Consider the following 14,793-nt stretch of genomic DNA (forward strand, 5'->3'; position numbering starts at 1 on the left):
GAATTTGAAACTTTGATAGGATCATAAATTTAATAATATTGAATGTATTTAGGAACGATTTGTTGATTATATAAGTAATTTTTTGATGATTGAATATGATTTGAGTAGGATTTTTTGTAATCTTGAAAACTTTTATGATTTATGAATAAAATTTTTAAATTTATGGAACGTTCAAGGTAAAATAGATTCTTGTAATAATATTTAGAGGGTGAAATATACGTATATCTGTTTCTTTGTTTATTTAATTCGTGCAAATATGAATTTATATTTAAAAAGCGTAATTTAATAATAGAATTATTTTTGTGCGAATTACGTAAAGAGAAAGAGATACGGGAAAGGACTTTGATTGCACGGTTAATAATTTTTTTTGTTCATCAACATTGTTCAGACAAATGCGAATGTTCATCGATTTACTCTCTCCTTGACCCTAACGATGAGTTTCTCCGATTTAAAGAAAGTTCTATACTCTCGATAATCGAACCATTATTTGTCTGAAAGTTCAAGCGAAATAATCGCGGAAATAATCAGCAACAATTTTGTAACAATTTTGTAACCGATCGATCGATCCAAATAATCACGATATTTATATAGTTACATCATCGTCTTTCTCCATTACGTGTAAATACTTTGTTAATTCAATTACTTATCGAGTAAATTTCCAAAATATTAAATTACAAAAATTATTAAATATAAGATGATAGTATGATTTTTATTGAATAAAATTATACCTATCGTCTTTGATTTAACAATGAAGATTCGTGAATAATATTTTATTGAAAATTCTCAAATCTTAGAGAATTGTAAAAAAGAACAAGATATTTTTATTATTAAATAAATGAATAATTAATATTTTTTTTCTTACCGCAAAAGTTATTGAAGTTATTGAATTTTCCAAATAGTTTATTTTTCTAATAACTGGATATTAACATGTAAATATCCTTGTTATTTATTTTTCCATCGAGAAAAAAACTTCCTCAGATTTTCTTCTTCTTTCCAAAATTACAAAACAAATTATTGAAACGAATCTCTATGATACAACGATATCATGGAATAAATATTCCTCGCTGTTTTCGTATTCTTCACTGCGTTTCGTTTCCATCGAACCATATCTCTTATACTTCGTTATGTTGTACAATACTTCGTTATACCTCGTCATACCTCGTCAACAAAAACAATTGTTTATAAACGCGTAACACAGTGTGCATAAAACAATGGATGAGAAGTAGCAAGAAAACAGGCGAAAGGGTGCGTCGAACGAGAATTAATTCGATCCAGGTCACGCTCTAATTTCATATTCAAATCGCCGTGTTTAAACGAGCCGCGGCGAGATCGTGCCCGATCTCCATCGCAATTCTCCTCCTTTTCACGACCCGGCGTGTATCGCGATCGTCGTAATTAAAGTTTGAACGAGCTCGGTGCAACCGGATCGATAAAAAAAATTCTCTCGGTCCCGGGACGATCGATTTAATTCGTGGAAACCGCGACGGTCCTTGAACCGTTGCCCACCGGATGTCGGCGTGTGGTGAGGCCATCGATCGTCAAGGACACGACCGGTCGAAAAACTTGTCGTTTCGGCAATGCAGAACTCTCTTCTGCGTGTATCCCCTTGATTCTTTCGATATTATACCTGTATACACTCCTCTTTCACGCTGTATAATTGGACACTTGCTAATTTCGAACTTAATTTTTCATCAAACCTGATTTTTCTTTCGAATTCCATGAATTTTTTTCCCATTGTTGCAATTTGTATACGTCGTTTCGATTTTTCTCGTATTCTTTTTTTAATTTTGAAGAATCGTATCACGATTGTATTTCGATTATTATAAAATTTCTTCAGTTTGGAGGAAAAAATGAAGGAATCTTTTAAAATTGATTTTAAACCTTGTACTATTAATTTTTAATTAAAGTTTTATTAAAGTATTGAAAATCTTGATATGTGAATTAAATTAAGAGCGTAAAAGTTCAAAGACTGTGAAGTTCATAATTACAATACGATTTTTAAATCGTGCTATGAATTAGTTTTCTTTTTAATGGAAGCGATGAACATATGTTAACTTCATTCTGTAATTACAATGCTCATTAATTTCTGTTCTAAATGTAGTAAGTGACTAGTGATTTATGGAAGATAGCGTATGATTGACTTTGAATAATGCAGAGCTTGCATGCCTGATCTCTCTTGAAAAAATATATAATTTTTCTCATGTTTTATAAGAAAATTATTAATTAAATTAATTTCAAATCAATTGTCGTGAAGAGACAAAGGAAGGATTTTAATAATTATTTATATATTTCAATCACACAAGCTCAAACTTTTTGACAAGCTTAGAGTCCAAAATTCTCATTTATTTATATGTTATAAATTATATCTCCCCTTTCTTCCATTTCTTAGAATAAATTCTTTAATAATAAAAATACATACTTCAATTAATTAAAAAGAAAATTAATTATCTGTTTATGCTCATTTTTTAATTTTACTTTACACATCAAATATCAAATACATTAGTATCCAACTAATAAAAATTTCTACGTAAATTTTTAATAGTGCGCTGCTCGAAACATTTGTTTAAATGATCACGCATCGACGACGAATTTATTAAAACTACATAGCACGCAGAAACATGCTCGAAAAAGTATCTATTACCTTTATAAATATATAAAATCGGAAGGGGACAGGTGAGAGAGACACGTTTCAAGCGCAGAGGCACTGGAAAGGAGCTCTTGCGAGCTGGTAGAAAGAGAGAAAGGGCGAGCGAGAAGAGGAGGTCGGTTGAAGTGGTGCTCTCGAGATGAGATGCCATGCCTCTCGAGCCTGTGTTCTTTATCGCGCAAGAACCTGTGAAGAAGTAACAAAGGAATATTCCCGTGGTAAGAATCCTCTCCTCCGGTCGAAATACTCGAGCCAAGAGTGGAGGATGACGAAAACGATGGAATGGGGGAGGTTGGAGAATGGCTGGCTGGACCATTTCTAGGATATTATTCCTCTGTTTCACCCCGTCCTCGTTATTCTCCCTTCTTCTCCTTTCTACTTCGTCTACTTCTCTGGACGGAGGGCGAAACACTCGTTTTGCAAAATATTTATCAATTCGAGACTCGAATTTTGATTAATTCAATGGTGGCGACATCTCTGTTTCCATGGAGAGAGAAAAAGAGAAAGAGAGAAAGAGAATAATGATTAATGACTTATGGTAATTTGTTGTACCTTCGATTGTGCAATCGTGATGGAATGTAATCGTATTATTTACGCGATGTTACGTAACGGCAATCAATGTGCGTTAGCGCAATGAAACGCTTGTTTCTCTTCGGCCGATCGATCGCCTTTTGTCGGTGCTCTCGAAGAGAGATGAGTCGGTTGTAACTAGAAAAGAATTGTATTGCTCTTTGTCGGTGATTGGGGTTTTTTTTATTGTTTGAATCGTTTGAATCGACGTGTTTCTTAAGTGTAATTGCTGTTGTGATAAATGAGATTTATTAGTTTGTTCTCTATCGATCTTTTGATGATGATGAATGGTTCGTAGATTGAACATGCATACAGTGAACTTTTTGAATTTAATCATCTTCTATTTCCATTGTTATTACTCGTGTTGCGATAATATTCCATTTTTCGCGATGGAAATATTGTTCTACGAATTTCTTAATAATTAATAAAAATAATTATCTAGAATAATCTAGGTATATTGAATTTCTCTTATCTCGTTTGAATATCATGGAGGTATCGTAGGAGAAAGGAAACGAATATCAAATATAAAATTTCAGATTCTTCTTATTTATTTGTTTCCACACTTTTTAATACAATCTTAATAATAACGATTCTTTTTCTTCGCTTTTTTCCACACTTTATATGTCTCTTCACGAAAATATATCATTTTACCAACGAATTTTATATTAAAACAATTCCCTAATTGTTTGCACAGAATTCGATTTTATCCTCGTCGAATATATCGGACACCCATAGCATTCAATCGATTTGCCTAATCACTCGTGATGTTTCTCGATCGTCTTCCTCGAAATCGAGCACACGGATGTCTAATTTTATCTCTTGCCGAGAGAGGGCAAAAAAGAGCAGGAGCAGGGTGTAATCGGCAATGCTCGTTCGAATCGAGTTCCCGAGCACCGTTCAATCATTCATGCGGTAAACAGGTTCCATTGAAGTCAAAAGCGAGCGCGCCATTCTTCGTCCCTTGTCCTGGCAAAAATCGAGTCGTATTTATGCAAGTCGATGCGTGCTACTGCCTTTCGAGCAGTCGCCCTTCTTGCAGGTGCTACTCCATGGAGCAGGAACAAGGGAAAGGGGAGGATTCGCTCGAACGAGGGGACAATTGGCCAAATTTTTATTCTTCCTTTCTGCGAAGAATTTATTGAAATAGATTCAACCACGTTAAAATGGCCATTCGTTCGCGTGATAAAGTAATTTTTATGAAAATGAAATGGCGAATGATGATACGTACAATAGTATGTATAGAATGGAAAATAATTTCGCGATTTTTTTTTTTTTTTTTTGAGAAAGTAAAATAGATATTATTATTCTGCTTTTCTGTTAATTTTTATTTCATAATTCAGATATTTTATTTTCAATTGTTGAATATTCTATTAGTGAGACTTAGTAACGAATAAGCTTATAATTTTTCAAAGATTAAACACCAATCGTATATTTCTGTTGTTAAAATTGAAAATTTTCTAAAAAGTAGTATGATTCCAATTCGTGTGTCTTTAAATCATCTTCGTTAAAACAAATTTCGTCGTTTTAATATCTTTGAACTATATAACGTATAACGATAATCTGTTTTTAACCTTTTAACCTTCTTGCACGAATGTGCCAGTAATTCGTTTTCATCGAGAGGAAAATTTCATTCCCCGAGAAAAGAATTGGGCAAACTGCGAAATGATAAACCTGTTTGTAACTCGGAGAAGAACATTTAAGATGGCGCAAAAGAACGGTGAAAAATGTCGGTAATCAAGCCTGAAATTTATCACGAGATAAACTCCTCGTGGCTGGTTAAACATTAAATTTTGTTCGCCGAACTTCATTAAACGTTCCTAGATCACTTTTTGACCACGTCGACGAATAAGTTTTCACAGGAACAAGTAAGTTTCTATCTCGGAATTGCTCCACCTAAACCCCAAACCACCCACTGTTTTCAACTCTCTAGTAGCCACCATCTGCAGACGTCCGAAAACAAACTTCCTTCTCGTTCGTTCAAGAAAATTTCGTAAGAAGAAATGTAGTTGCACGAGTTCTTCCTACAAAAGGTGTCTCGTAATAAGTGGAACATTTATTTACTTATTTATTTATTGCTTTCAATCAGATACGATTTAGGTTTGCAATTATTAATTATTATTGCAATTAGATTTTTATTGTTGAAAATAATTATGGATACATTTTCTCGAGATTATACTGCAAGAAAAGATTAATATACACGGAATATTGAAGATAAAACTTGCGTCCGAGGAACATTATTTTTATAACAAGTGAAAAATTCGCATGAAAATATATATTTCTTTTTTTTTGGCTCACGGAACATTCGTGTTCTGTGTTTGCATCTAAAATATTTATTAAATACCCTCGTAAATAAAAATCTAACGATACAAACGTAAACATACTTCTCTCCTCACTTTATATTTATATTCTTCGGAATTTACGATTCAACAGATGCGATATGAAAAATATAAAATTCGCTGTATTTATTTAATAAACGAGGTCGAATAACGAAACATTTTCCATTGTTCCCAAAATACAATTTCTCGTCTCCAGTGAAAAAAAAAAAAAAAATTTTCACTCGAACAGGATCCAGATCGATAAACACACGCTCGCCACACACGGATCCAATGTTTCCGTATCGATTGCCGAGCCGATATAATCGAAGATAAACTGATTTAAAAATGCACTCGGACAAACAAACGAATAAACGAGCGAGCGGGTAATTTATGCGGTTTCGCGGTGGCGCGACATTCCATTTAATTCATCGAAAAACGGTCATAACGGGGCGCCATTAATTCCGATTTCCGCGATATTATTTATCCGGACGAAAGATGTATCCGCAGTGTTCACGGTGCGCCGAGCGGATATCCATCTCCGGAAACATCCGTCGTGGTAAACAACGGCCGAAATTATGGCGCGAAAACTGGCCGGACACGCGTCGATGCCTCACCGCGAAAATTTCGTTCGCATTCGTTTCGAAAACTCGATCGAATGAAATCGATGAGGGCGGAGACGCGAATACGATCACTTATCGAAGAGTTTATCGTGTGAGAAGTATCGGCTATACCAATCTTTCTTTGAAGGTTCATGAATAATATATTAGGTAGATAGCATATTCTGATGCTAAACGTTGATTTGAATATATCTTGTTGGCGGTTTTTGTATGCTCATGTTCCGTGTTTCTTTCTACTTTCGCAAAGGTATATTTTTGAATCATCCATGGTGAACATTGGTGGTGCAATTTTCAATGATGATGTTCAACTGGTAATAAGTATTTCTTTCTTTACGAGCATTGAGACGATAGAATAGTATCATCGGTTCAGCATTTCTCGATTTCTGGAGAGGGAAAGATTGAAAATGTCGTCTATAATCATCTTTAATAACGGAGAGGAAGTCGGTATAGTTAGGCATGGACGATTGGCAAGTTCCAAGAAGGTAGAATGTAAAGAACACTTTACCTTGGTATCGCTTAGTTCGTACAATCTTATTTCCTCTTGGAAGGTAACAGAGCAAGAAAATGGCCGTCATAATCGAAGATTGAGATTTCATCATTTATTAGAAGTGACACCATTGTGAATATGAATCGAAGAACTGATTTATTCAGAAGAAGAAAAATAATACAACAACAACTTCAATACATCGTAAACCGATAATTTTTTTTTTTTATTCAAATAAATATTTTTATAGCAATTTTGTAAAGCGAAGCTTTTAATCTTTAGAGAATTTTAAAAATATACCATTAATTTTTTTATTTTTTACTGCACGTTCTGTTATTTGCTCAAAGTTAGTTCGTAAAAATAAAATTAATTCAATCAATAGTACATCTTCATTATAATTGTTATTGTTATTTAATATGAATAACAATATTTCAATTCCATTCATCAAAATCAAATTTTTCGAATTAGAATATTGTACTGTTCGAGGAGAATTTTTTCTTTTTCTTTTTTTTTTAATACGCGTTTTATTTTGCATATTTTTATATGGGATCTTTTGAAAATTTTTACCACGGCACGTGGTACTTTCTCTTTTACGTTCTTCTGACAATGATGAGATGTCTTCGTTCCCGGTGATTGAAGAGGAACGTATTCGCGTGCCCACGTGCCGCCCACATCGCCATTCAACCGTGCTAAGCTCGAACATTCGCAAACTGTTCTAGGAATTATTCGCTTATTGGCGGTCGTTTCAAATTCAAATCAGTTCCCATCTGTTTTCCGCGTAGTGACAATTATTAATTGCCCAAGCGACGTCTAATTTTTTACACTGCATTACTCATTTAGTGTAAAGAATAATTCAAAGTGAATACATTATGTCAACGAATTGTGTAAAATATGAACGTAGTCTTCGATGATTTTTAGGCGTATATGCGTATATTTTCATTTTTAATCATTTAAGCAAGGAATTATTTTTTTAACAAAGAGATCATAAAGAAATAGGTATTAAAATTTGTATAATTTTCGTATTCCATGATTTATTAAGATTTTATAAAATGATGTTGTACTCATTTTTGCCTTCAACTTTTATTCTTAGAAAATCTCTAAATATAAACAATCGATATTCATTCATTTAAATTGATAACAAATTAAGAATTAACGTAGTAGGATTTTTAACTATCAGCCTTATATTTATTTTAAAAAAAAGATTGAACATTTAGTAACAGCATCAATACTTCTATTCTTTAAAGAATATCCATCTTACATCGTGACAAAATTCATCTTTCAAATTGTACAAAATAAATTTAATATTTCAACCTGTATTAAGCAATCGTTTTATTCTTTTACTACAATGCTTAAATATAATTTTCTTAATTTTATTCATTATTGTCGCAAATTTAATCTGAAGGGAGGGAAATCTTAAACGCAACGCGATACTACATCTAACTTGATCTTGTGTTTAATCACCGCCCAAGTTCGTCAAAATTTAATTTAAATTCCGCTGAAACGTAGTTACTCGCTTCCGGCCGATGTAATCTTGCAGGAAGTTACTTCCTCATAATCGAATGGTAACTCGATCAATAATAACTCGGACTAATTGCTGACAAAATTTGACGAAGTTGTTAACGAGACAATGGTGGCTGGGGATCGATATTCCCGTATTTCCATGTGTAATTGCTCTACTTCGAATTAACTCCGCGTTGCGTGAATCCCTTCGACGAGAGTTTACGCCAGAAAGGGCCCAAATGATTCCTAATAATTAGACAGGATTGCGACAGCGTTTAATGAACGGCAGATTTTTGGCGTAACGACGCAGAATAATTTCGCGAGAGCTTATTGATCCAAGTTGGTATCACGTTTAACAAAATGAGAGGGATATTTCAGATTGGAATTAATTTTCTACATTTATCGATTTCTATTAATACATGAATTGGACGTGAATTGTTACTTAATATTTGTTATTATAAAATTAATTAATATGATATGCATCGATTAACTGTGTAAAGTAGTAAAATTATTTTATTTTATTCACGTATAATTAATTATGTGATATATCGTGTATGATTCCTTTTCTTTTTTTGCTATACATTGTTAAATTGTTAAATTATTAAATTACAATTGATTTCCAATTGTTGACAAGAAGGAACGGTAATTTACAATTCAAAGTAAGCATGAATGTTTATACTTTCTAAATTTGTTAATTCTTAGAATTCGATTGTTCGTATCAAATCATTTTTGTAGATCTGGTAGCTTAAATCCTGTCAATCTTTTGAATCATTAGATTCAATATTTAATTTTTAGAACTTTAAAACAAATGTGATATAAACAAGATACGTAGTAATAAATGTAAAAGAGTAAGGTGACAAGGATATATCGTTTTGAAAATTAAATTAAATAATAAAACTAATCTTCTAAAACAAACATTCAAAAGTATCATTTCCAATTCGACACGATTATTCGAATCAATCCAGATGTATCACTTTTATCAATCCTTTACACCGATAAAAGGATCGATAAACCCAATTATCCATAAAATTGATTAACTTGCACGCCTTTTAATGAACGCGAAAAGGCGTTTCCCACCTCGCTACAAATCTCTACCGATCAAATATCCTTAAATAAGCCCATTTTCGATATTTAGACCGTGGTTATCTCTCCTATCGATCGATGGGTAATTGTGCGTTTCCGTGAATGGGCTGCGTTACTCCATCGCGTGCATAGCAGGTGATGGCGAATAAAAAGGAGGTGATCGTGAAAGTTTCGCACAGAACTCGAGCAGAACGTGCTCGCCTATCTCGGTTAATTGTCTCGGAAAGGCTTTCGTTTATCTCGTAACCCGCCAGACTTTCGTCAAATCGACGGACGTTCTTGAATTTTCATTATCTTACGGGGCTACGGATAAGCGAAAGTCCTCCAGGTTCTTCCTCGAAGCGTTTTTCGTTATTTCGAATTCCCCTCCCCCTCGCCCCTCCTCCCCTCGTGGAAACGGGTCGACCCGATGAATTTGCATAATGGAATTGTAACGTTTTCTTTACGAATTGAACGGTTGTTTAATTTAGATTAGCTCTCTCGCCGCGATGATCATTCGGGTTAATTTAATAAGCAAGGGTTTGACTTGGAATTTTTATTTGACGAATAAAAATACGAATATTATGGAAATTATAGTAATTTTGAAAAGAGTAGTATTTTAGTTTGTGCCAAAATGTTTGTGTAAGTGGTTAATGCGCGGTCTTCTTTATTAACGTTAATTGTTTACAAGCATATATGTGTAATTAAGTAAATGAAGGTAGAGGAAAATGTTTACTCCGTGCCTGAGATTTTATAAATTTACATTAGCGTGTAGAATTTTACAGTACACTTTGGAGGATGCAGAAATTTTTATAGTTTTTCGAAATCTTATAAAATTTCCAGTTTACTATCGTTCGAAAATTTATTTATATATAAATGTTAAATCGAGATTCGAATTTTAATTTTTATTCAAAATTCAAGAAGAAATGTTGTTGAAAAAGTGAGGTATATCTTTGAATCGATCAACCATTTCAACTTTTATCGAATTTATTACGATCGTGTTTCTAATTTAATAGTAATATACTTTCACTTTTAATCACAAATTCCAAACGGTTGATCTTTATTCATCCATAATTCACATTCCATCGCGACTTTACTCGTATTAACTTGTAATTGAGATAGCGCATTTGTGTCATCGTGTGCTATATCACGGTATCGGAGGAAGCCTTGCAACTTTCCCCATCGATATCGACGTACGACTTAGTTAAATATGGAACAGCGAGCTCGTAATTCCTCTACCATCCAAGTCATCTTATTCTTACGTAAAATAGTCGATGTAATTTCACGGTGTTAAATTAAATTATGAACTTTAGATTTGAAATTAAATACCGTAGATTAACCGGAGATTAACTCGTAGCTCGTCATAAATCTTTACTTTTAATGTCATAATATTTCTAACGTTGCGTCACTTTCTTAATATTCATAATATTTTATAACATTTTTATGCAACTCTTAATTCTTTCATGTAATTCTAATGATTTTAAAATTAGAAATTGATTAACTGGAAGAAAATCTCCTCGCCGTTTTGATCCATGGAATAGTAAAAGTGAAAATAAAACAAGTTGTATTCAAGTGCGTAAGTAACAATATTCGAACAATATTTACGATATTCAAACTTCAAATACGTATTAATTTCTCAACTCTCGTTTTTCGTATCGTATAGACTGTCGTTTCTTCACATTTCGTCATTTTTTTTTCTTTTTTTTTTTTTCCACTCTCGAAATAGTCAATAATCAATTCAAGTGTGAAATTCTGCGTAAGAAATAAATTGTACGAAAGAAATATCCTATTCGCGAAATATTCAACCGATTCTAAGAGGAAAAAAAAAAAAAAAGATCAAAAATAGAATTTCATGGAATTTCACGTAAAATTTCCCTATACGAAAACTTTTGCTATCGACTGTATACTTTCAACTACTTATGGCATGTCTTTTGATAAAGAACAGACGTTCCGTTCCGCGAAAGAAGCGGCCTCGAGACCGCTTCCCACTTGAAACACGTCGACAGCGGCGCATTCGTGAAAAGTTTCTTCAACGTGGATCCTGAGGGACGTGTGGAAACATTGAACTGTCCGTAGGGAAGACATACGAGACCCGTGAGACTTTAAGTGGCTAATTAAACAACTTTCCCATGATGCGGGGAGGGAATTATCAGAGCGTGATAGAACTGGATTAATGTTATGATTAATTAGATTCCTGATCGAACGTGCACGAGGGGAGGACTGTTTTCACTTTGCCATTTCGCGATATATCGTATAATTCTCTGGATTCATTAGGAGCAGGTTCTTTTTTCATCTTCGTAGAAAAGTGAATGTTGATGAAACTGTTTATGTAACTTAAAAGTCAACGTGGTTGCAAGTTCTTCTTACAGATTTTTATCCTGTTTCTTCCGGTTTCTTCCAAGAATGGAATTATTTTTTATCCATTTATAGTTAATATTATTTATATAAATGTTTATTAGAGGGATTATTATGCATGTTTAAGTTTATCTATTAGGAGGAAGTGTGAAATTAATTTGTTACGAGCTTCTTTGAATTCATCCGATATTACAATTTAACTTCAATTTCATTTATTAAAATGTCTGCAAATATAAAGTTTATTTACTTCGAATACTTTTTATTATTTCAAAAAGATCACTTTTCGATCGTTTGTTTCAAGGTAAATAATATTTAATGATTCATCGAATGAATTCATCGGCTATATTAATAGATCTCATTAAACGGATGTGAGGTATTAAATACACAACACGCGGAAAGATAAATATTTACCATGTTATTCTATAATACAATTTTTCTCAGAATTCCAAACAGTGGAACTTTTCACGATATAACAGAACAGAAAATTTAAATAGAATGACAGACAATTTTAGAAACAAAGGAAAAACCCATTACTAATTAATTCATTAATATACTTATCTACACTCAATCTTTTTACATATATATATGTATAAAACTATAAACAACAAATTACTTTAAATTAATTTTATATCCCAAGCAACACATAATTCTCGACAATCTTAAACACATTCCTTACGCAAGTGACACAAGTTCAAAAGGCAAAGGAACAAACACACTATCATCGCATTGTTGGGAGTTAACGATGCAATCGTCACGATGCGCCTCCTACGGTGGCGCCCTCTGTGCATCGCGCTTCCGGTTAACCAATTTCGTCGCTCGAAGGCCAGTATGAGAGAGAGATCGACGCAGCTCCAACACGTGGATTACGTAAGGCAATTCGCTTTCCATCGAATGCAGCACGCCTAGAAACCGGAGAAATGCAGCGCGTGCTTGACTGAGCCGCTGCATTATAACCGGCAGACTATTTTGAAGCTGTGATTTTTAGAAATATAGGTCAGCCGCGTGTGTTTCTCCGCTTGGCAGGGAACAAACCGCGTACACGCACAATTTTGTATTTTTTTTCAAGTCCTTTTTTCCCCTCCAATCGTTATTTCTAGTGTACTTTTTTTTTTTCTTTTTTTGAGATCGTGAATGAAAAGATCATTGGTGAACAATAAATAAAATATGTTTATCGGGTTTTATTAAATGAGCGAGAACGAGTGAATGGAGATTGTGCAGATAGTAGAAAAATAATAAACGATTTAAAAATATGTAATGGTTGATCATAATGTAAAATTTAACTCGAAAAATAAGCTTCATTCGATATTTTTAAAAAAAAATGAATAAGCACAATTGAAAATTATTGTTTTTAATTACCGAGAAACAAAAATTTAATTCAAAATCGAGAAATCTTGAAGAAAACTTTAGCAATATCGAAAGAATAATTAAATATTTGCACAATCATTGAAGAAAAATAATCAACTCACGCACAAGTTGAATACTCGTTTTCAATTTATTTTGCTTCATTACGAAGTCATTGCTTCGTTCCTTTTCTGTTCTACCCATCGCAAAACGTTGTGTAGATCGAAGATCAGGAAGAGAATTCCTCTACGATCTCGTCTCTCATCCTCAGAAAAACCGACGCGCCATTGAACGTTAATTAATACCTCTTAAACGATCGTTTTTCGAAGTATCGTCGAAGAGAACGCCACGATGGAGTAGTCGGAAGCGGAAAATAACTTTTCCAGCGACAACAGGGATCACAAATATAGCGACCTAGGTAGCTCGACTATTTTTAAAGCGGACATTTAGCTTTCGTCTACGGCTTCCCAACTGGCTCGCCGCTATTTTTCTCTTCTCATTCTCCTTGTTTTCGATTTATCTACCGTTACTTTCTCCTTTACACCTTTGCTTCCTTTTCTTTCTATCTCTCTTCCTCTTCCAGGCCACGCGACTTCCCTCGCGTTTTTTCGTAATATCTCTCTGCTACCATTTTCGTGGTTTTATTTCTTCGAGACTGGCATTATCGTGTCGTGGAAACCTCTCTCGAATCGGCGAAGAAAGAATCGGATCGAGAGAAGAAAGGCTTCATTTCCGTTATTTACCTTTCGGGATTTATCGTCGAACGATTCGCTAATAAATATAATAATAAAATAAGCGAGAAAGATGCGATTTTTTTTTTAAATTATTAACATATCTTATTGATCAAATTTTAATTTTAAATCTGAATTTACTCTTTTAATTTCATTCAAAAAATGAAAGATATTGAAAAATTTGCGCGCCTCTAATTTGGCAGTCAAAGGAAAATAAAAAATCAATGTCGTGCAGGAACTGAAAGTTATTCATCGTTCACTGTTCACAATCAGTTAACAGAGTTATTTTCATCGCCATCACTATGTGGTCTCCGTGTTTTTGATTATAATTCCATTGCGTATCATTCACGAGCTAAATGTTTCTATTTTCGAAACGACTTGATGATGTAACTTAGTGACTTAATATCGCGTGTCCAGCGAATCGAGACCACCTGATGTCAGATGAAGAGATTATCATCTTGCATAGACGGAAACGTACGTGAACCAAATGATCCGCAGATAAATTTAGCAGATTAGCTTGTATTAGCCCAGATTGTTGACCCCGTAATTCGTACGTTGAACTCATCTCTTGGAAGTGATAAAAAATCTACAATGAGAAAAAGACCTTAAAGTGGATCTTGCATTTCGTTTAGAAGATTCATCGAAAAATTGTTATTTCGCTCGAGAGAAGATAATATCTAATTTTGAAAAATTGATGATTTTTGTTGCTTCGTTTTTCTTTCATAACTCTCCCATTCTAATTTCAATCTATCGTTGATCACGAAGATATAAAAATATGTATTTCCTATAATAATAGTTTACGAAATAATTATCGATTTATTAAGAATTATTAAATTCTTGTCACGTTCATCCCCGTATCCGTTCGACGAAACACGTTTTTCACAACAATTTTCACGATAATTCGTTTCATCGAGTGCGCGTGATTAAATTCCACCATCCTACCAATTTGAATAAACCAGCAATGAAACATAGGATAACAGGGGAAAACAGTATTCCAGCCGAGGCTCGGCGATACACAACGAAACTACATTTTACAATTTACCTCGGCAAACTTCTCAGGAATTCCCTTCGAATCCACCTCTCCACATCCCCAATAATTCCCCCTGCTGGATCCGTATACCTCGACGCTACAAATCTTCGCTCCACTGCGCGAAACGGTTTCCCTTCCCTC

General features: G+C 33.8%; 1 protein-coding gene across 3 annotated transcripts in view; it reads left to right on the forward strand.

Moving 5' to 3' along the window:
* Fhos (Formin homology 2 domain containing) overlaps positions 1-14,793 on the forward strand; it is a 205,566-nt gene that overhangs the window by 49,692 nt on the left and 141,081 nt on the right. The window lies entirely within an intron of this gene.

The sequence above is a fragment of the Apis florea genome, unplaced genomic scaffold (assembly GCF_048593485.1).
Source record: "Apis florea isolate Af1SG1 unplaced genomic scaffold, ASM4859348v1 contig_3731_pilon, whole genome shotgun sequence".
Lineage (NCBI taxonomy): Eukaryota > Metazoa > Arthropoda > Insecta > Hymenoptera > Apidae > Apis > Apis florea.